The following is a 24931-nucleotide window of genomic DNA, read 5'->3' as shown; positions in this document are numbered from 1 at the left end:
CTTGCATTCTTATCCCTGAATGGCCTAATTATATTAGTAGAATAAAATTTCCATTTCTACTCATAAATAATTTCTAAGGGGAAAAAATGCCATAGCTTGATAAAATTAAAGGTTTATGGGTCAAGCCACCTTTAAACTCAGCTACTATTTTTCACAGCACAGGTCTTTATTCTTCCCTTTCCTGTATCTAACCCCTACCCCATTACCAATTTGATCAAGCACAAAGAAGAAACAGACTCAAGTTCAATTGGCCTAGTCTGGCTGAAAATAATCTGGGGAGAAAAGAAAAGGTCAAGACCATAGCAAAGTTCTTTTCATTAAGAAGATGTCATAAGCAGAGCATAAACACTGTGATCACTAAGAGCATGGAATAATATTCACATTGACAGAATCTTAGCACAAATAAAAGAGTTTCATTAAATTGAAATGAAAAAGTTCAGTGACCCTTACCACATCCAAGGATATTCCCAGAATTTAGCAAAAAGAAGCAAAAATATATATATATTAAGAGAATGTTTTCAAGACTTCTTTCTAAAATGATTGTGGCAATTACAGGCACAATCTGGCAGGAGGTACCATGGATCTTGCCACCCAGGCGAGACTCATCTCATTGGTCACCTCTTTGCTCCATCTCTAAAATTTCCTCTTTCATTTCTTAAAAATGATGCTATGTTTCTCTCTTGCTTACATCTATCAAACCTAATTTTTGGAACTTTTCTTCCTGTGCTGTACTTGATTAAATGGAGTCTTAACCCCTTTTATCTTGTTGGAATTATATCATCTGGCCAGACATTTCTCTTTCTGCCTGGAGTCTTAATGGCTGGCTCATTCCTTATATTTTTTTCATTAACCTTTTACCATCATCAATATTGGCAGAAGAATGTACTTAATACGAATACATTTACAAATATAAAATATACTTATTTTTTCTCAAACTCAAACTTCACAATTCTGGGAAAGAACACAAACTGTCAGGGAACCTTGAGCTAAGTGGCTTCCATGGAGTCAGATATACTGGCTTTCTTTACACAGAGGGCAATGACGGGGAGGAAAGTTAGGGGGCAGAGGAAGGAGGGGTCTTCCTAAAACACTCGCAATTGGATAGAGTAATTTTTTGATGCATGAAAACTCCTTAGGCATTTAACTTTTGTTGTCAGATAAATTTCTGGCAATATCTAAGCAGACATCTTGAGAATTAATATCTAAAAATAAGTTTCTGGCCCCAAACCTCAGTGCAGTGGTTTAAAAAAAAAAAAACAAATCATCTGGCCCACCACGGTGGCTCATGCCTATAATCCCAGCACTTCGGGAGGCCGAAGTGGGCAGATCACTTCAGGTCAGGAGTTCGAGACCAGCCTGACCAACATGGAGAAACCCCATCTCCACTAAAAAAAAATTACAAAATTAGCCGGGTGTGGTGGCGCATGCCTGTGATCCTAGCTACTCCGGAGGCTGAGGCAGGAGAATCGCTTGAACCCGGGAGACAGAGGTTGCCGCGAGTCGAGATTGTGCCATTGCATGCCAGCCTGGGCAACAAGAGTGAAACCCCATCTCAAAAAAAAAAAAAAAAAAAAAAAATCATCAGACCCTATAGGTGTAAGTTTGTGAATAGTTAAAAGAACACCCTTTGTTCCTGTTTCATTTTTTTATTTGGAATTCTTGCCACTCTGTCACTGAACATCTTGAGTTTGTTTTGCATATCATCAACTGTATGAGATGAATTTTTTTTATCCTTTATTAACTATACAATCAAAGTCTCAGGCCCTGCATGATTCCCCAAAATTTGTGGTTTTCAGATCAGCAATGCCCTAGTTCAAGGAGAAAATTGCTTTCAGCCAGTATTATTCAAAGAGTCTTGTTTCCATTTTATCTTTTATTTAACACTGCTGTGTCATCTAGGGGCCCGTTCACAAGGACTCCAATTATTTGATAGGCAGCAGCCAGTGACATTTTTCTCTCGTTTTCTCATCTGATAGGCATAAGTTAAAATTTATTTTTATTAAAAAATTAGGCACCTACTTAGAGGTTGGGGAAGTTTACATGAGGGCCACAAAGATTTCACTGTGAAGCAAATTTTTTAAAAAAGAAAAGATCTCTCTGAAATGAAGACTTCTGCAGAATTACCTGAAGAGAGCCTATAGCCATAGCTTAAACCACCTAGCTTATCTCTCTCTTGATCCCCTGATGACTGACAGACTGATAGCAACCGAATATACCTAGTGTTTGAACAAAGGCCCTTGGTTACTTCTTGGCAAAAGTACAAATAAGCCATTGGCTTTTCTTTTGTCTTGAATTTGACTCAGTCAACTTCATTCAGGCACTGGTTATAAAAGCCAATCCAAAAGTTGTTTTTAAAAGTTACTAGATGATTGTCCTTTAAGAATGGATAATCTTCCATAAAATGTTGAAGCATGTCTCTCTGCTTTTTGGCGCACCTCTAACCAGGTCTACACCTTGATGATGATGACATTTTTCAGCCAAATGTGGGCCGAACACACAGTTTATAGGAATCATTTATTCCCTGCCATAATCCTATGAAGTAGGCCTTATCATTCCTACCTTACAGAAAGTAAATAGGCACTATCATTCCTATCTTATAAGAAATTGAGGATTGAGATGTTAAGTAACTTGCATAAACTTATATATATAATAGTTGGTAAATCCAGAGTTAGAATCCAGAAAGTTAAAACTACAAAAGCTGTGCTCATGAACACTTTGCCCCACTGCATTTTATACTTATCTTCATCTACTTATCTAACCATCTATTTATGTTTTTGTGAAATACATGATCATGGTAAATTATCAATAACATTAAAAAATAAAATATTTGCTTATTTTCCCTCAAAGGGAGAAAATTTTCTTGACTATCACTTAACACCTCATTTATTCTCTTCCAGAATTCACATTTTCTTTTTCTCATTCATTCACTCTTTGTCATTTAATATCCTACTTTTTAATTTAACATTATACATGAGCCTTTTATGTCATTAAACATAATATTCTTCAAAAATCTGATCTTAATGGTAACACAATATTCTATTAAATAGCCATATTTGACATGTATTTTATGTTGAGAAATAAGATCTTTTCCTTCTGGGAAGTACACATTTCTTATTCTCTTTCCTTTCCCACAGTCTCCAGGTGTGAGCACATAACTCAGGCCTGGTCAATCAAAGTGCCACATATTTTAACCATTTTTCTTTTCTTTTCTTGAGATTGGCATGTAACTCAAAGTGTTTTAATGTGAACTCTCAAAAATGTTTACTGGATCTGTTGGAAAGACACTCTTTCTGTTAATGTTCCTAAGTCGGCAAGTCTAGAGTTTCTGGTGAGTAGCTATCTGAGAATGGAGATATCACTGCAGAGAGCTGGTTAAAGTCCTGAGAGCTAAGTTCCTCATTGTGTTGCTGGATAGCTAGATGGAGCCTTACCTGATGTTAGCTTTAACCCTGAACTTTCATACATGTGAAACTATAAGCCTCCTTTTTTGCGTAAACAGCAAGTGCCAAGTTCATGAAATAGGATCCTGCTGTCACGACTGAAGAATAAAGAGAGGCCAGTGTGGTGTGTGAGGCAAGGAGAATGGCAAGAGATAAGCACAGAGAGAGCACAGGACCAGGGCTAAGTCACACAGTTTCTTAAGGGATATATCTATCTATCTATCTATCTATCTATCTATCTATCTATCTGGAATTTGTCCTTTATGTCAAGTAAGAGAGAAGTCAGTCATTGGAGGGTTCTGTGCAGAGAAATGGCATAGCTTGACACCATGTAAAAAAAAAATGACCCGGATCATTTTGTTGGAAGCTTTTGCTGGGGCAGAGCAGAGAGATGAATAAAAAACTATTCTAAAAATCAGAGGAAAGACGATAACACCTTTTACCAGAGTGGTAGCCTGGTTGCAGTGAGAAGTGGTTAGATCTTAGATGTATTTTAAAGATAAAATTAATAGGATTTGCTGAGAGTTAAAATGTGGTATGAAAAAGACAGAGAGAAGTCAGTAATGACTCTAAGGTTTTTGCCATTAGCAATTGAAGAATGGAATTATCATCAGCTGAGATTGGGGGATACTGTAGGAAAAACAGATTTCAAGGAAGGAGGAAAGCCAATAGTTCTGTTTAGGACTTGTTAAGTTTGAGATGCCCTTTACTTGTCTAGATGGAAATGTCAAGATCTCTGTTATATGTCCAAATGCATATGGAAGTCTGGGTTTCAAAACAGAAATCCAGGTTAGAGATGTGAAGTTGGGAAATGTCAGCATACAAATGTTTTTTAAATCCCTAAGACTAGTAAATGAAACAGAGAAGAGGTCTCAAGACTGAGGCCTGAGTCATTCTAGAAATAAGAGTTTGTGCAGATGAGGGAGAACCAGAAAAGTTGGTTGAAAAGAAAACAGCCAGTGAAGTAAGAAAGTGAGCGACAGAGAGTAGTGGATTGAATAGTGCAGACTAGTAGTTGTGGGCTGAATATTTGTGTCCACCCCACCATTCATATGCTAAAGTTGTAACTTCCAGTGGGAGGGTATTTAAAGGTGGGTCATTTGGGAGGTAATTAGAGTTAGATTAGAGTTTGGGGGCCCTCAAGATTGGATGAATCCTCTTGCAAAAAGAGGAGACTTGGAATCTTGCTCTCTGCTGTCCCCCATTTGGGGACACAAGGAGAAGATGGCCATCTGCAAACCAGGAAGCCAGCCCTCGCCAGACACTCAATCTTTTGGCTCCTTAATCTTGAACTTTCCAGGCTTCATAATCATGAAAAATAAATTCCTGCTGTTTAGGCCACCCAGTTTATGGTACTCTGTTATAGCAGCCCAAAATGACTAAGATACTAGTGGAGAAAGGAGTGATTAACTGTGTCAAATGCAATCTATACTGAATAATGACAATGAGGCAGAGCAAAAGTGAGAGTGTTAGTTGTAGAAATAGGCCAGCTACATGGCAATATGACAGGTGCAGTCTCACAGGGTCCCATGCTTAGGGTTTTATGCTCTGTGGTGGCTATCTTGACTTTTTTTTCAAGTTTTATTTTCGTGTGGTAGGAACACAACATGAGATTTGATCTCTTAACAAATTTTAAAGTGAAAATACAGTATTATAAATTATAGGTGCAATGTTATACAGTAGATCTCTAAAGCTTATTCATCTTGTTTAACTGACAGTGTCTATCCATTGTTTAGCAACCATCCTTTTTTCCTCACCTCTTTCCCTGGTAACCACCATTCTACTCTCTGATTCTATGAATTTGACTGTGTTAGATACTTTATATAAATGAAATGATTATCTGTCCTACATCTGTCTTATTTCATTTAGCATAATGTCCTCAAGGTTCATCCATATTGGTACATATTATAGAATTTTATTCATTTTTAAGGCTGGATAGGTGTCACCAATCATTAGAGAAATGCAAATCAAACCTATCGTGAAATCTCTCATAATTTATCTTTGAATTCGTGTTCTGTAAATGAAGTCCAGTGGGATATTGGAGCATATACTTGGGTCTAGGAGCCTCAGTTTACATGCGATTTGCCTCGCTCAGCTTCTCTGCCTCCTTGCGAGGGATTCTCAGCTGTCACTACCCCACCACCACGCAATAACTGGTGCCTCTGTTGCCCTGCCCACTGTGGGGGTCCTGGGTGCAGCTATAGGGAAGGTGGAAGTCAGGCACATGCCCTGTGTGGTGAATCTCAGTCAATCTGAGCACATGGAAGGGTCTGCACTTGCCTATGACTATCCCTATGCCCAAGAGAGGTGATATTCAATGGCAAATAAATTCAATGGCTTTATGAAGGGTTAAAAGAGATCCCTAGGATTAGAAAAAAAGAAATCTTTTTCCTGCTTTGTGAACAAAGGGCCTCACAAATTTTGTGACCAACCCTATCTAAAAAGTTCATTTCAGTACTTTAAGGAATCAGTGCATAGTTAGGATATAAAAAGGGCAAGACTAAGCTGTTCTCTTATGTAAAGGAGGATATTGAAGGGAGACTAGAATTGATGTATACTTTTTAGTGTTTCTTTGTTGGAGAAGGATGGATTAATCTGAGCATTTGTGAATGTCAGTGGGCAGGAATCAGTGGAGGAATCAGGTAATAAGAGGGAAGTAATGAATGATGGAACAAATCACCGGGAAGAGTAGAGAAGATGGAAGGGTCTCAACCATATCAGAATCCTTCAGGCAGAATCGTGAGCACATTTAACACTGAAATAAGTAACTAGTGAATAGATTGTCTGAGCATGTCTCATCAGGAAGTGCTAGGCATTGCCTGTGGCGGGCCTGACCGACTACAACCAGGAAACAAGAGGAGAAAAGCCTCATCGTCAGAAAATGGACGTTAAGGTTTAAAAAAGAAAGTAAAGGTAGGTGGTCCCTCTGAAGCCTAAGAGAGAGTGAATGCAAGAGCTTTTGACATGTGGCCTGAATATATTCAGTCATTTGAAAGGCAAGGTCATCGTAAGAGAAAATAAGCAAAGGAAGTAAACAGGAATGTAAAGAGAGAAGACACAATTTAGAGAGATGATTATGAGCATTTCCAACCAATGGAAAGGTTCCATGCGAGGTCACATGAGATGCATTTGTAGTAGCCCAGTACTTTGCTCATAGCAGACATTTAGAAAATGTTTGTTGAACAAATTCTGGATAGGATAGGCCCCACTGTGGATCCCCATCAAACAGTTTACTGTGACTGCACAAGACTAGAGATGACCGGTGTGAGCAGAGGCTCAGGGCTGCCAATTAGCGTGGCCGAACATCGCAGGCCTCTGCCTGTTTCTGCAGACTCCAAGCCTGTGATTCCTATCTTACAGTCTCCTCTCCAGATACTGACTACCACTCACTATTTCTTAAAATCACTTCTCACCCCCACTTCTTCCTTTGCACATGTTATTTCTTCTGCAGGTAATTCCTTCATAGCTTGAAGAGCTCCTATTGGGCTCAAAGTCCAAATCCAGCTTCTGTGAAGCCTTCTGTGATGGCCTTCTGCATAGTCATGCTGCCACAATATCTTGTACATAACCCCATAATTAGAACTTATACATTGTATTTTAATTAAAGTTTATATTTCTTCTTCCCACTACAGTAAGAGTTCCTTAAGAGTGGAAATGTGTTATTGTAGCTGTACTATATAATACCAGTCATAAAGAAGGTGCTCAATAATTGTTTGTGGCCTGAATGACTACTTGGCTAAGTAAATGACTGGCCAATTAATCATTAATAAAGAGTATGATGAAACTCAAAAGATAAAATATTACAGAGGAAATAAAGTGACACAGGGGCAGCAGTCGACATTTGCTATTTATTATCACACAGTATCCATTTCTCCCTTCTCTTACTGCTGGAAACATTTTTTAATATTAATAGTATCTACATTTTCCCATGGCTTCTATGGGTTTCCAAGGCCATCTCAAACTTCCTTGGCTGTGAAAGAGAAAGCCTGCGGTCCAGCCAGTCACTGGCAGCCATTTTTGTAGAGAAATCTGGGACAGTAGAGCCAAGCAATGCAGAGAAGCATTCATCTACATTGTTAGGGTAGCCAGATAAAGCCTCTCTGAAACCAGTATTTCCTCTGAACTTTGTAAATCACATGCACTAATTCTTAATTGCTGAAGGTATTTGGTATTGAGTCTTCTATTATCTAGAGCCCAAACATCCTAGTTGAATCAGAATCATGGAGATAACCCAGTCATCTCCACTGGGTTTGAAGTCGGGGAGAGTCTTGGCTCTGTGAATTAGGGACAAGTAACATATTTGATGAGGTGGAAATAAGTCCAGTGAGCAATAGAATGCCATGATAATGATTGCAATACTCTTTTGACCCTTCTGCAGCTGGACACTCAATATTCAACAGCTTGGTGTAAGACTTATGCTTGTGTTGATAAGGATCTTTTAGTCATGACCCTATGGTTCTCTAACCGAATACACTGGCACATTCAGAGTCCGTTATCATTTTGTTTTATATATTATTCTCACTTAAAAAATGTCTGAGAGAACCTTGGCCAGTGTGTGTGTGTGTGTGTGTGTGTGTGTGTGCGCGCGCGCTTAGCACTGACCCATGGCAATGAACAGAGATATATTATGCATTTCCCATGCATAATTTCAGAATACCTGTCCCTTCGAAAAATAAACCATCCTATTGCCCTTGGTAGTGTTTAAATAAATCAAACTGACTCACACAGCTTCCAGACCTTCAGCTGAGCTTCTCTGTTTGGACTCAGAATAGAGTGCATGCACCCCTGGCTGGTTCTTTGTTGCTGAGTCCAGGCTCCATGTCTTGTATCCTTTACCATGTCATATATCATAGGCTGCCACCCTCTTGTCTGAGCTCTGTTAACTTTGCCTCCTGCTCATGCTGAAACAGTGCCAAGGGTGGGTCATGGCTGTCTCCCTTCAGTGCCTTTCACTTTACAACTGACTCCCCCAGCTGATTCGTCCTCTCTCTACCATTTCCTTGAAGCTTCCTGGAATCTCTCTCATCAAGGAAACCAAGAAGCACAGGCTTAAGGGTATTATTTGTGACATTTCAGAAGGGAGAAAATGTTTTTGCAGCTCTTTTTCCCTGCCCCTTAAGAGAGAACACTGGTGGAACCTTTGAAACAGTAAATACACTTGAAATCTTCATGTGTTCAAAGGCTCTCTGGCTAGTCACGAAGCATGTTCCCTGGAACAGCCTGCTTAGAGGAAGGTTCAACTGTCTCCTCAGGCAAGTCCTGAGTAATTCCCTACTTTAAGAGCAGTAAACCCTTCTTCTCCTCCCTCAACAGAGAATTTCTTCCTAGATGTAATAACCTTTGGCCCAGACTGGAGCATAACATGATTCCCTTCTGAAAGGGTCTTTGGAAGTCTCTTTGCTATAGGGAATGCCAAATAGCCCTGTGCAGCATGATTGACAGCTATTTTGCCATCAAACTTAATACCATTTGTCTAAAACAGGTACTATTTTTTTTTCTGATGAAGAAAATTGGCATATCCAATGTTGGCAGCTTTTAAAAATTTTAATGTGAAGGGAAAATTAAGAAGAGTATTAAAAGGAACTCTGATATCCATCCTCCCCAAAATGTTATTGTAGTAGCTCTCACCCTTCCAAACACTGTCACATATCCATTATGCTGTCATGGATCAGTGTACAGTTGACAGGGAATAAGATTGAGACAGTCCATCAATCTAATGTCACACTGTGTAATAAAAGTCTACAGAAACCCTGTAAATGCTACTTACACTGACAGATACAGCTCCAAAGTGCCGATTGGTATAAAATGTTCTAAACGGCTATAAATAGGTAATATAGCCTAAGGAAAATCCGACTCTTTAGTGGTATTGAAAAGAGAAAATAGCAGAAATTACAGATTATTACCAATGGAAATAAGGCCAGAGGGCACTCGCATGAGGAGATGGGTCTAGGGAGATAAATGAAAAGGAGATAGCCCTATGTCAAACAATCTTTCCTATTCACTATTTATAATGGTCTATACGCTTAAGGCCTTTTTGAGTACATGGGAAAAATTGCAATCTTTACTGAAATTGCAAGAATTTAAAATCTTATCTGTCTAGTCCAAACTTTGCTTAGAGGAGCTTTGGTATTTGATGAAAAGGTGGCTCACAATTATGGTATTGTATTTACTAATTTCTTAAAAGGTAAAATTAATTACACAAAAGTATTAGAGTATTTAGCCACTATTCTATAACCTTTTATGAATGACTTTTTAATCCTTTGAAAATGGACATACTGAGGCATTTGTTTGTTTATGTTCATTTTTCAGTCATTGTCAGCTTATGAGCATGTTCAAAATCTCATAAGAAACCATCGTTCTTATAAAAACATAATTTGACATTTGTGGGGATACCAGAAATGGTTCTGTTAACAAATGTGTGCTACCACTTTGAGTGCCCAGACAATGGCTGGAAGGAGTATTGGCAATATAATGTCTATCAAGAGCATGAGCTTCCAGTGTCTGCGACCAAAATACAAGACATTACATTATAATAAAAGAATGCAATCAGTATGTTTGGTCCATGAATATACATATTTATATGTTCATCACTGAATATAATTTAAATACATGCTTAATGATCTGTTTAGCCTAGAAATGTTATAAAAGACAGACTACATTTTAAAGTTAGGTAATGTATCAGCAGGGTTCTCCAGAGAAACAGAAACTAGATAGATAGATAGATAGATAGATAGATAGATAGATAGATAGATAGACATAGATAGATAGAATACAGATATAATATATATAGTTTCTATATAACCATATAGATATATATCTTTTTTGTTTCATTTTATTTTTTAAGGAAATGGTTTGCATATATCTTTATGTGTGTGTCTGTTTTTAAAGGAATTCTTCATGTGATTATGGAGGCTGGCAACTCCAAAATCTGTAGATCAGGCTGGACAGCTGGAAATTTGAGTAGGAATAATGCCGCAGTCTTGAGGCAGAATTTCTTTTCCAGGAAACCTCAATGTTTGCTGTTAAGGCTTTCAACTGATTGGATGAGGCCCACCAAACTTACTGAGTGTAATCTCCTTTAATTAAAGTTAACTGATTGTAGATAGTAACCATATCTACAAAATACAGTATTTTCTCCCTTATCTGTGGATTTGCTTCCCTCAGTTTCAGCTACCCATGGTTCAAAACTATAAAATGAAAAACTGCAGAAATAAATAATTCATAAATTTTAAATTGTGCAACGTTCTGAGCAGCACCATAAAATTGTAAGTTGTCTCACTCAGTTCCTCCTGGGATGGGAATCCTTCCTTTGTCCATCGTCTCCACACTCTCTACTCTCTCACCCCTTAGTCACTCAGTAGCCTTCTCAGTTATCAAATCTACTGTCACGGTACCACAGTGCCTGTGTTCAAGTCTCTCTTATTTTACTTAATAATGACCCCAGATTGCAAGGGTAGTGATACTGGAAACTCAGATAGGCCGAAGAAATGCCATCAGGTGTTTCCTTGAGATGAAAAGGTCAAAGTTCTTGACTCAATACATAAAAAAAACTTTGTATGTTGACGTTGCTAAGATCTGCAATAATAATAAATTTTCTATCAATGAGATTGTGAAGAAGGAAAAAGAAATTTGTGCTAGTTTGATGTAGAGCCTCAAATTGAAAATGTTTTGGCCATGGTACACAGTAAGTACTTAGCTAAGATGGAAAAGGCATTAAATTTGTGGCTGTAAGACAGGAAAAGAAACATATTCCAATTGACATCAATTGGGTTCAGTACTATTTGTGGTTTCAGGCATCCCCTAGGGGTCTTGGAATGTATCCTCCACAGATAAAGAGGGAGTGTTGTACCTTCAGAGCAATATTTAGATTTGTGTTTGACTAAATAACTAGGTACTATGACCTTGCCAAGTTGAAACACGAAATTAACCATCACAAGTAATGAGAAGGATGCTAGTTTAAGTTGTAGTGTTACTGTAGCTATATTACCTTCCTTAACTAAGAACACATCTATGAAGTCACGTCTAATTTCTGTTTGTATATCAGTTCTGAGAAGGGGTCTAAATGGTTCATTACTTAGGTATTTCTCAGTTTATCAAAGAAAACTGAAAATTTTGAACTGATGATTTCTTCAAAATTTCAAGTCTTGCTGTAAGTCACAAAATAAATGTTGTATGTTTTATATCTTTAAAAAAAGACACTTTTATGTACACTCAGTCATATTGAATTAGAGCTCACACTAACTGCCTTATTTTTATTTATTTATTTATTTATTTATTTATTTATTTATTTATTTGAGATGGAGTCTTGCTCTGTTGGCCAGGCTGGAGTGCAGTGGCCCGATCTCGGCTCACTGCAAGCTCCTCATCCTGGGTTCACACCATTCTCCTGCCTCAGCCTCCCCAGTAGCTGGGACTACAGGCGCCCGTCACCACGCCTGGCTAATTTTTTGTATTTTTTTTAGTACAGACGGGGTTTCACTATGTTAGCCAGGATGGTCTCGATCTCCTGACCTTTTGATCTGCCCGCCTCGGCCTCCCAAAGTGCTGGGATTACAGGCGTGAGCCATCGCAACCAGCCAACTGCCTTATTTTTAACTTAATTATCTGCAAAGACTCTATTACCAAATAAGGTCACATTTTGAGGTACTAGAGTTTAGCACTTCAACGTATGGATTTTGCAGGGCTACAGTTCAATTCATAAGGCATTTCAGAAGCCATCCTGTATATTAATTCTAGATTTTAAATTAGATCACATAATGTCAACAGAGTGCAGATGCCCTTATTTTAGCTCTAGCTCTGTAGTATTTATTATCTTATATGCCAAATATCTTGACTATGTGCATTCTCAGTTGTTTTTTAAATTAAAATATAACACATTTTGGGCTAAAATTTTTATCCATACTTCAGAACTTCTTCATTTAGTGCATTTATGAAGTGCGTGTGTGCGTGTGTGCGTGTATGTGTGTGTGTGAGAGAGTTTGCATTTATAGCCTCAGTTCTCTCCTTTAGATTACCACGTGATTTCCCACTTGCCAGCAGCTCTTCACATTATATGAATCTGAACTACTCACATTGTGAAATCCCTTTCATTCCTATAGCTTACAGAGTAATTGCCTGCCAGTATCCCTTTTTTTGTAATTCACTTTTAACCATAAAGGAAAGCCTTATTTTAATTCCCTTGAACGCCAAATCATTCAGTACTGAAGGTATCATTTCAGTGTGCTGTATAATCTCACTCAAGGCAAAAAATGGTCCATTCTGAACCTTGATTTTTTTCTTTTTTTTTTTTTCTTGAGACGGAGTCTCGCTCTGTCGCCCAGGCTGGAGTGCAGTGGCGCGATCTCGGCTCACTGCAAGCTCCGCCTCCCGGGTTCACGCCATTCTCCTGCCTCAGCCTCCCTAGTAGCTGGGACTACAGGCACCCACCACCGTGCCCAGCTAATGTTTTGCGTTTTTTTTAGTAGAGACGGGGTTGTCTCGATCTCCTGACCTCGTGATCTGCCCACCTCGGCCTCCTAAAGTGCTGGGATTACAGGCGTGAGCCACCGCGCCTGGCCCTGAACCTTGGTTTAAGGGACTCTACTGCTTAGATCATCCAATCTCTATAAGAAAATGTTTGAAACTTCAACCCAGCACAAAGTGCTTAGACATCACCATTGGTAGTAGGATTAGTGATGTTACGAGTCAGGCTACACCTGGGGCATATATTTGTGGGGGTTAATGCTGTGGATTGCAAAGACCAGTAAACTAAGAATCAGGAGACTTCTAAAGGACTAGTCCTACCATGCCCCAGGTTTACCCTATAGACTTTCATTTATTCATTCATTAATTCCTCTTTGTCTAGATTCTGCATTAGGTACCAAAAGCATAGAGGTGATTAACATACAGCATGTGACAGATTAAGTAGATATTATAAATAAATTACAATATAGAGTAATTACATCTACAGTGAAGAAAACATAGTGTGTATTATGTGCAGGCTAAGTTGCTAAGATGAGACTTAAAAATACAGTTACGTAGTTTGGGCCAGAGGAGAAAAATGTGGCTTCCATCCCTGGGTCCTTGGTGGCTGCTTTAGTTCTCACTATATTCCCACCAGAGAAAAGAGGTAAAGAGGCAGAGGTATATAACTATATTTCACTTCAGGGGCACAATTGGGAAGTGGCATACATCAGTCCTGTTCACAATCCATAGACGGAAATTAATTACCTGTCCACACTGAGCTGAAAGGAGGCCAGGAAAGCAGTCTTTAGCTGGATTCCCATATTTGCAGCTAAAATATGAGGGTTCTACTAATAAAATTTTATCCATTACTGATGAATATTTATGGAAAAATAGTAATCCCTGTTCTGAACTGTAATGGGAATATTGAGCAGGTGGTTGGTGTGGTAGGTTTGACATCCCTTACTGAGAAAAAAAAATCCCCAAAATATTCTAAAGAAGTGATAGCAAACCTAAGAAAGAAAACGATTGTGCTTAATGGTTAGAGACTAGAGGTGTTTGAGCATTTCAGACAAGGAAAACACTTACGGAAAAAATCTTGAAACACTAAAAATCCTAGAACAGAAAGGAACAGAAAAGTAAGGAACAGAAAAATAAGTTAAGATTGATATGAAAGTATTTTGCCAGAGCAAGAGTGGCAAAGGATGGGACTGGAAATATAAGCAAGGGTCAAACTGTAAAACAATTTTGGTCGTCATCCTACGAACTACAGGGAGGCATTAAAGAATGTGTACTATGGGAAATGTTCATGAGATTTTCATTTTAAAGTGTTGATGTTTAAATGAGGATGGAAAATGAAGGGGGAAAGGCTGAATGGAGCTACGGAGAGCAGTTAAGTGGCTTCACAAGTAATCCAAGTAGAATATTTGTGGATAGATTCTGGTGTTAATCCTAGGAATGAAGCTGAGTGGACACAGGCAATCCGAAGTCTAAGAGACAGAGCTTAGTGATGATAGGTTGTTGGTTCCAAGGGACAAGAAGTATTCAAGGATGACTCCCAGGACTCTAAACTGAGCAACTCCATAGTGGTGACCATTTGGTGAGCTGAGGAAATTTAGGAGTAACTTTAAAGGGCAAAAGACAGTGAAAGAAGAATTCAGTTTGAAATAATCAACTCTGAAGTACTTTGAGACATTTAAACAGCCATTTCAGAAGTCTCTTGGATAGACTTGTCAAGAGCTGGTGAGATAAGCCTAAGTAGAAAGTGTAAATCTCAGAGACATGGAAGTGGGTGAGATTTCCTTTGGATGTCAGTCAGAATGAGAACAGAAGGAATAGATATAGCTGTAAAGAGCATCAACATTTTAGGAGATTGCAAAGTGAATGGTAAAAAGAGAAAGCCCAGAGGGGCAGGAGAAAAGTAAGATAAGGACATGGACATCAAGTGAGAAGAATTAGTTTACTGTAGGAGTGCTGTTGCTACAGATAGTTTTCAAGCAACCAAAGATGGATTGGTAACAAGTAGGATAAGGAGGATAAGGGCTGAAATATGTCTAAGGAATATAGCTATATATGTGTGTGTATATATATATATAGTGAGAATATTTTTATTATAGTCATATTGTCACTGTTTGAGAGGGTGCTTAAACAATGACAATATGACTATAACCAAAATGTACATTCACATTGTGAAAATCAATGAGACATCCAGGTTTAATTATTTAAAGATACGTGACTGCAAAGAGTAGGAGATACATAGTGCAGTGGCAAGAGAAGATCGTGATGAAGTTTTTTTGTTAGTTTTAATTGTGTAGGGTTATCTGACAAAGCTTTCAAAGGATAAGGATGTGATGACATTATATACAACTGTGTATTCAAAGCCTTTAAGTATGACAAGTCTCTGAACTTTTGTGCTACTTTTTTTTGTCTTAAGTAATTTTTCTTTTCATCTCCACTCCCTGCCTGTCCCATTTCACATAAAAATGGAAGATAAATTTTTCTTAAAAGAGATACTGTGGTTTATGTCCTCCCTAGATGACTCTTTTTTATATATAAAATAATAGTAGTGGCATTAAGTAAATACTAATTAATTTGCCAGGCACTGAACAAAACACTTTTCAAGTATTACCTCCTTTAAGCTTCATAACAATACTATGAAATGTGAGGTTTTTTGTTTTATTTATTTATTTATTTGCCTTCATCTTATAGTTGAGAAGTTGCAGACAGTCATATACCTAAGCAAATGGTGCATCAAAATTTGAGCCCAGGTAGTCTGAATACAAAATCTGGATTACTCTAAACTTGCATGATAGAATGATGAATTAATTCTTAAATATTGTGTTTGCATCAAGTTTGATTTTGGTTTAAGGATAGTTTTCATACCTAGAATAAAAAACATTTCCTCCTCAAGTGGAACATCACCCCTTGGTTTTAGCCATCTTTCATCAGAATGGAACTAAAATTAAAAAGATGAAGTTGCTCTATGATATCATCGTGACAAATTTTAACAGTAATTTTTTTCATATTTAAAACTTGATAAAACTTTTTTCTGACTGATTTTGACCATTTAAAAAGAAAGCCAGATGTTCTCTCATCATTCATGGCAGAAAAAGGTTTTTGTTTATTATATTATTACATGAAAATTTATGCTTATACAATTGGGAAAGTTTCAAAAATTTAAAGGTTTGAATATGATACATTGCAATAATTGTGACTTGAAATTTTGTAATGACCAGGTGACACCTTTTATGGGAAAGTGAGAATAAATTCTGATCCCTATTATGCAGGGAAACAGAAGAGAGCATTGTTTTTCATCAGGGTGAAGTTGGGGCAGGTAGGAGGGGTGAATGATGAGGCAGACAGAAAGAGACAGAGACTCCAAACTGCTTGACAATGAGCTCATTTTTAAATGTATGTAATAAAGTTACCACAATAATGTTGTAGCTCAGTAATGCAGTCTTAAAATGCAGCAAGCCAATTATACTTTCGTTTGAAATTTCATGTCCTTGTAATAAGGTTTCTTCTTTATTTTAGGGTTTTATTGTAAGTAGAGATGAGTTGGTTTTTTATTACCTGCATCCATCTCTGGCTATTATAAAAAGCTTTGTGTGTGTGTGTGTGTGTGCATGCGCGCATGCATGTACAGTGGGTGCATGTATTCTAAAAGAACTCACTACTTATGATTAGTCCTTGCTCTAATCATTTTCCCAGAGATTACCTATTGTAGGAAGAAGGAAGGATTTTAAAAATAACATTTATCAGGATGTTATCTAATCTATCATTTCTTCCACATGCCTGTATTATTTCTTCCTCATGCCATGTATCATTACATTCCATGCAGTTTTTATCATTTGTTTATTTTTCTTAAATGCGTTCAATATCCACCAGACTGAAGTTTGTCTTTTTTTTTTTTTTCCCAAAATGCATTCCTTTGGTTCTTTCGGAGATAAATATAATGATGGGCTTGAAACACATCCAAAATTACGTTATCAGTAATATTCCAAATTAGAGCACTATGTAGAAATTGATGCCATTTGGGAGCTATAATTCTACCATATGGTCTCTGCATATATTCATTATGAAGACATTTACATCTTCCTCTATTTTCTCTCCATGATGAATTTTAGTATAAAAAGTTACAAAAACAATGTCAATCACATCCCTTTCTTATTTTTACCAACCTGCCATATTAATCATATTAGAATAATTTTCTCCCTCATATAATGAGACTCGCTTTCTTACCATGGATCCAAATCTAGAAGGAATACCATTATCATCATGTCTAAATAAAAGATTCATTCTTGTTTCTTTTTCTGTTTCCCATCCTATTAAGAAGCCTTGTGATTTTTCTGCGTATTCCCAGGGATGTCCTCTTGGTATTGCTGAATGTCATCTTAGGTAATTCAAAACCTCTCGTTTTAATTACCTATGTCCATTATTCATTTCCCACACTTACCACAGAAGAGTGAAAGAGACTTCTAAATGTTTCCATCTTGGCTGTTCCAAAGGACATCTTGTTTAATTAAAACAGTATTGTCACACAAAAAAAAAAATTCCCTAGGTGTTTGAAGGTACGTCAGCTTTGGTGATTACCTGTCTGTCATACATTTATTTTAATGTAATAAAAATGATTTAAAACGAACTATATTTGTTTTAAAATAAGACTTCTTGAAATACATATAATTAAATCACACCAGCAGACATGTAGGTCAGGAAGTAATTTAGTAATGTTTTAGAATTTACTTGCGTAATCATTATTTTTAAATTAATTTTTTTGAAAAAAGAAATAAACACATAGTTCAAGAACAAAATTCACGGATATATAAAATATATATGTACTTTTTCTCACAGCTATCTGCCATTGATCTAGTTTTCAGCCTCCACTCACACCCCACCTTCAGTTTTTAGTTATTATTATTAATAGTCTCTTATACATTCTTTCAGAATTTCTTTAGGCAGATAAAATAAATATGAAGATATGTTATCCATTCTCTTTTCTGCAAAATAATATCTTCTGATTTTTAAATTGTTCATATCTGTTATTATTTTCCCCCAAGCACAATAATATCTATCTTTTATTTGTCTTTTTTGTTGGTTAGTTTATGAATAATTTATCTGTATTATAAACTTTCTCAAGTACAGGCTTATTTATTTATTTATCTATTTATATATTAACTGTACTGTTTTTCTGTTGGCTAACATTAATTATTGTTATATTTTGCTATTTGTTTCTTTTGCGACGTAACAAATCACAAAAACTTAGAAGCTTAAAACAAAACTCATTTAGTATCGCATAGTTCTGTGGATCAGAAATGTAGACAGACTCAACTGAGTTCTCTGCTTAGGGTCTCACTGGCTAAAGCAAAGGGGTCAGTTGAGTTGGGCTGGAATCTTTCCGGGAGGCTTTGGGATAAAATCACCTTCTAGGCTCATTCAGGTTGTTAGCAGAATTCAGTTCCTTAATGTTATAAGACTGAGGTTCCTATTTACTTATTTTAACTAGGGTCATTTTCAGTTCCTAGAGAGCCCTCTTAAGTCCATTCCGAGTGGCTCTTTCCACTTTCAAAGACACCAAAATCACATGGATTCCTTCTTGTGCCTTAACTCTCTCTGAGTTTCCCTTTTGCTATCAGATGGAGAAAACTCTGCTTTTAAAGGTCTCATGAGATTAGGATAGGTACACCCAAACAAACTCTCTATTGATTAACTCAAAGTCAATGGATTAGTCTCCTAAGTACATCTGCAAAAAAATAAAAAATCTTTGACATGTAACATGATATAATAAGGGAATGACAGTGCATCATGTTCACAGTCTCAGAGGTTAGGATAGAAAGCCTTGGGAGCCATTTTAGAATTCTGCCTGCCACAACCTGTCTTAGACTATTCAGGCTGCTGTAATGAAGTACCACAGACTGGGTGGCTTCTAAGTGATGGTAATTTATTTCTCACAGTTCTGGAGGCTGGCAGCCTGAGATCAAGGGGCCTATAAATTCAGTGCCTGGTGAGGGCCCGATTTCTGCTTTATAGATAGATAGCCACCTTCTTGTTGTGACTTCACATAGTGGAAGGGACAAGAAACCTTTCTGTGGTCTTTTCTATGAGGTCACTGCTACCATTCATAAGGCTCTACCCTCATGCCCTATCTACCTTCCAAAGGCCCTATCTCTTAAAACCATCACATCGAGGTTTAAGATTTCAACATATGAATTTAGGAGGTGGGGTAGGAACATTCAATCCATAACCCTTCCATAAGCTTTCCTTTTATTTGTTTCATTGTTCTTTTTCAAAAAATTTTTCACAAATGTCGAATTCATTTCTTTTTTCCTTTGATATTGGTTTTTATTGCTATGATTTTTCCTCTGTAAGTGCTTTTAGTAGTGCATATGTAGTAGCAGCATATGTATTGAACATTCACATGTAGTACATTCAGTTTTTAATATAATTTAACTTCATTTAAAATTTCCCTTTTACTCAAGAATTGTTATAGAGTTTTATTTGTCAGTATTTACCAGAGAACAGAACCAATAGGATATATAGAGTGATATATGAAAGGGGATTTATTATGGAGATTGGCTCACATGATTATGGAAGCTGAGGAGTTCCATCATATGCTGTCTGCAAGTAGAAAAACCAGGGAAGCCGGTGGCATGGCTCATTCCAAGTCCAAAGGCCCGAGACCCTGGAGGTGAGGGGAGGTGACTGATATAAATCCTGGAGTCCCAAGGCTGGAGGACCTGGAATTCTGATGTGCAAGCATGGGAGAAGATGGATGTCCCAGCTCCAAATACATTTGCCTTTTTTCTGTTTTTCTGTTGTGTCTGAGTCCTCAGCCAATTGGATAGTGCCCACCCACACTGAGTGAGAGCTGGTCTTTCTTACTTAGTTCACTGATTCAGATGCAAATCTTTTCTGGAAAAACCTTGGACATGCCTCAAAATAAAGCTTTACCAGCTATCTGGGTATCCCTTAATCCAGACAAGTTGACACTTGACATTAACCATCACAGAGATACTTTTTACATTTATAGGCTGAGTAGCTTTTTTGGTTTATTTTCATGTTTTCTTAATAATTTCTGTTTGTTCTTTTGTATTGTGGTGAAATAATGTTGTCTGTTTTATTTCTACTTGTAGAAATTTATTGATGGTGCTCTCCCTCTCCCTCTCCCTCTCCCTCCTCTCCGTCTCCCCTCTTTCCACAGTCTCCCTCTGATGCCGAGCCGAAGGTGGACGGTACTGCTGCCATCTTGGCTCACTGCAACCTCCCTGCCTGATTCTCCTGCCTCAGCCTGCCGAGTGCCTGCGATTGCAGGCGCGCGCCGCCACGCCTGACTGGTTTTCGTATTTTTTTGGTGGAGACGGGGTTTCGATGTGTCGGCCAGGCTGGTCTCCAGCTCCTAACCGCGAGTGATCTGCCAGACTCGGCCTCCCGAGGTGCCGGGATTGCAGAGGGAGTCTCGTTAACTCAGTGCTCAATGGCGCCCAGGCTGGAGTGCAGTGGCGTGAACTCAGCTCGCTACAACCACCTCCCAGCCGCCTGCCTTGGCCTCCCTAAGTGCCGAGATTGCAGCCTCTGCCTGGCAGCCACCCCGTCTGGGAAGTGAGGAGCGTCTCTGCCTGACCGCCCATTGTCTGGGATGTGAGGAGCCCCTCTGCCTGGCTGCCCAGTCTGGAAAGTGAGGAGCGTCTCTGCCCGGCCGCCATCCCATCTAGGAAGTGAGGAGCGCCTCTTCCCGGCCGCCATCACATCTGGGAAGTGAGGAGCATCTCTGCCCGGCCGCCCATCGTCTGAGATGTGGGGAGCACCTCTGCCCTGCCGCCCCGTCCGGGATGTGAGGAGCGTCTCTGCCCGGCTGCCCCGTCTGAGAAGTGAGGAGCCCCTCCGCCCGGCAGCCACCCCATCTGAGAAGTGAGGAGCGTCCTCCCTCCTCGTCCGGGAGGGAGGTGGGGGGGTCAGCCCCCCGCCCGGCCAGCCGCCCTGTCCGGGAGGTGAGGGGCGCCTCTGCCCGGCCGCCCCTACTGGGAAGTGAGGAGCCCCTCTGCCCGGCCAGCCACTCCGTCCGGGAGGGAGGTGGGGGGGTCAGCCCCCCGCCCGGCCAGCCGCCCCGTCCGGGAGGGAGGTGGGGGGATCAGCCCCCCGCCTGGCCAGCCGCCCCGTCCGGGAGGGAGGTGGGGGGATCAGCCCCCGCCCGGCCAGCCGCCCTGTCCGGGAGGTGGGGGGCGCCTCTGCCCAGCCGCCCCTACTGGGAAGTGAGGAGCCCCTCTGCCCGGCCAGCCGCTCTGTCTGGGAGGGAGGTGGGGGGGTCAGCCCCCCACCCGGCCAGCCGCCCCGTCCGGGAGGGAGGTGGGGGGGTCAGCCCCCCGCCCGGCCAGCCGCCCCGTCCGGGAGGTGAGGGGCGCCTCTGCCCGGCCGCCCCTACTGGGAAGTGAGGAGCCCCTCTGCCCAGCCAGCCGCCCCATCCGGGAGGGAGGTTGGGGGGTCAGCCCCCCACCCGGCCAGCCGCCCCGTCCGGGAGGGAGGTGGGGGGGTCAGCCCCTGGCCCGGCCAGCCGCCCCGTCCGTGAGGGAGGTGGGGGGGTCAGGCCCCCGCCCAGCCAGCACCCCGTCTGGGAGGGAGGTGGGGGGGGTCAGCCCCCCACCTGGCCAGCCGCCCCGTCCGGGAGGTGAGGGGCGCCTCTGCCCGGCCGCCCCTACTGGGAAGTGAGGAGCCCCTCTGCCCGGCCAGCCGCCCCATCCGGGAGGGAGGTGGGGGGGTCAGCCCCCCACCCGGCCAGCCGCCCCATCCGGGAGGGAGGTGGGGGGGTCAGCCCCCCACCCGGCCAGCCGCCCCGTCCGGGAGGGAGGTGGGGGGGTCAGCCCCCCGCCTGGCCAGCCGCCCTGTCCGGGAGGGAGGTGGGGGGGTCAGCCCCCCACCCGGCCAGCCGCCCCGTCCGGGAGGGAGGTGGGGGGGTCAGCCCCCAGCCCGGCCAGCCGCCCCGTCCGTGAGGGAGGTGGGGGGGTCAGCCCCCCGCCCGGCCAGCGCCCCGTCTGGGAGGGAGGTGGGGGGGTCAGCCCCCCACCTGGCCAGCCGCCCCATCCGGGAGGTGAGGGGCGCCTCTGCCCGGCCGCCCCTACTGGGAAGTGAGGAGCCCCTCTGCCCGGCCAGCCGCCCTGTCCGGGAGGGAGGTGGGGGGGGTCAGCCCCCCGCCGGGCCAGCCGCCCCGTCCGGGAGGTGAGGGGCGCCTCTGCCCGGCCGCCCCTACCGGGAAGTGAGGAGCCCCTCTGCCCGGCCAGCCGCCCCGTCCGGGAGGTGAGGGGCGCTTCTGCCCGGCCGCCCCTACTGGGAAGTGAGGAGCTCCTCTGCCCAGCCACCACCCCATCTGGGAGGTGTACTCAACAGCTCATTGAGAACGGGCCATGAAGACAATGGCGGTTTTGTGGAATAGAAAGGGGGGAAAGGTGGGGAAAAGATTGAGAAATCAGATGGTTTCCGTGTCTGTGTAGAAAGAGGTAGACATGGGAGACTTTTCATTTTGTTCTGTACTAAGAAAAATTCTTCTGCCTTGGGATCCTGTTGATCTGTGACCTTACCCCCAACCCTGTGCTCTCTGAAACATGTGCTGTATCCACTCAGGGTTGAATGGATTAAGGGCGGTGCAAGATGTGCTTTGTTAAACAGATGCTTGAAGGCAGCATGTTCATTAAGAGTCATCACCACTCCCTAATCTCAAGTACCCAGGGACACAAACACTGTGGAAGGCCGCAGGGTCCTCTGCCTAGGAAAACCAGAGACCTTTGTTCACTTGTTTATCTGCTGACCTTCCCTCCACTATTGTCCTGTGACCCTGCCAAATCCCCCTCTGCGAGAAACACCCAAGAATGATCAATAAAAAATAAAAAATTAAAAATTAAAAAAAAAAAAAAGAAATTTATTGATGGTATACTGAACCACAAATAAAAATCTCAATAAGTTTGAACCTTCAAAGAGACACAGATGCAAGGACTTGTTTTCTTGAGATGGATGCCAGATGCTATGCAAGGCCGTAAAAGTAATTCAATTAAAGTTTTAATGAATTTCTAAAGGCTAGCATAAAAACGAATTAGTATAAAAGTACCAAACCCTTCAGGTCTATACAGAGGGTAATTTTTACTTACTAGCCAGCTCTTATCAATGGACCACAGCGAGGTATCCATGAGAAATATTTGGGGCAGGGAAAGATAGCTGAAAAAGCCTCTATTCGGTTTCAGGCTGAAGGGAAAACAAAACCGCTCTAGTAGAAAAGATACAAAACCCTGTCAAGATCCTACTCCCTGATCTTACCTACAGAACACAAGCCTTACCCTATTTAAATAAAGGGCATCAACCACAAGTGAGGACTCACTGCATCTAGGGGTAGGGAATAGAAATAAAATAAAATCTATCCATATCTACCCTTAAGCAGAGTCAGCAATAATTCTTGGGCCCAGACCATTAGAGGTCTTCGGTCAGGGAGACACAAGATCACTGAGAAGGCCCCAACCACTGAGATCAGTGACATAGTACATACCTGAGAATGAGGCTAAACAAGAACAACAGAGAATAACCCTCTTATATCACAGTACAGAATGAGATGGTCCCACTTTCACACAGAAAAGCTATGCACCATAGTTTCCACTACACTACATAGCATGTCCAGCTCTGAACAAAACGTTACAAGATACACAAAAAAGAAGGAAAAAAAAAACAACCTCTGCCAAGAGATAAAGCAATTGACAAAACCAGACTCAGATATGACAAAGACATTTAAACTATAAAAGAGAATTTTAAATAACTTTGAGTAATATGCTTAAGTCTTGAATGAAAAAGGTGAATGAAATGCATCATTAGGTAACTTCAATAGAAAGATGAAACTTTGAAGGAGAGCTCAATAAAAATATTATACAGAGAAAATACAATAACAGAGAAGAAAAATGCCTTCAAAAGGCTCATAAGTAGACTTGAAACAGCGAAAGAATCAGTAAACATGAAGATAGGTTCATAAAAAAAAAGCCAAAAAAACTGCAAGTAGAAAAGAAAGTGTTTTTGTTTTTGTTTTAAAAGGAACAGAGCATGCATGAGCTGTGGGATAATATGAAATCACTTAATATAAGTGTAGTGGCAATTTCCACAGATGAAAGAAAACCAAGAGAAAGAATGATGGAGAAGAGATAGTCCAAGAATTTTCAACTTGAAAAAATGCACAAGTGATTCAAAACACTCAGAGAACAGCAATCAAGATAAATAACAAAATAAAACAATAAAAACAGAAATACTTAGACGTCTAATATTGCAACTTCTGAAAACAAAAAAAAAACACATTGCTTAAAAGTAGCTAGATAAAAATGGCACACCTATACAAAGGAAAAGAGAACTACAGCATACTTCTCTACAGAAAATATGCAATCTGAAAGAAAAATGGAATTAGGTTGTTAAATTCTGAAACAAATTGTCAACCCGGAATTCAATTCCTAAAAAAGTTATTTTTCAGAAGGGAAGGAAAATTAAGAAATTTTCAGAAACACAAAATAGAGAATTTCTTGCCAGAAGCTCCATAAACAAGAAATATTTCAGGATGACTTCAGGCAGAAAAAATATATTAATTATAAACCAACTTGGATCTAAGTCAACAACAACAGCAACAACAACAAAAACAAACAAACAGGGTAATGAAACGGCATATGAAAGCAAATACAGGAAGGCCATTTTTTTTTTTATTTCTAATTACTCTGAAATACAACTGGCTGCCTAAAGCAAGAGAGTAGTAAGGTATTGACTTTTAGAGCGAACATAAAAGTAACCTGTATGACAACATTACGAAAAAAATAAATAAATAAAAGGAATAGATTGAATGTATGTATTTGTAAGATTTTTAACTATACAAAAAGTAGTATAATATTCTTTAAAAGCAGACAGATTAGTTAAATGCGTATTTTAAATGTATATTGTAAACCCTATGAGAATTACTAATTTTTAAAAAAGTAATATAAATAATAAATCAATATTATAGATAAAATAAAATAAAAATAGTCAATTTATATAAAAAAAGAAATATAACA

The sequence above is a fragment of the Pan troglodytes genome, chromosome 6 (assembly GCF_028858775.2).
Source record: "Pan troglodytes isolate AG18354 chromosome 6, NHGRI_mPanTro3-v2.0_pri, whole genome shotgun sequence".
NCBI classification, from domain to species: Eukaryota; Metazoa; Chordata; class Mammalia; order Primates; family Hominidae; genus Pan; species Pan troglodytes.
Note: the sequence above shows the minus strand (reverse complement) of the source record.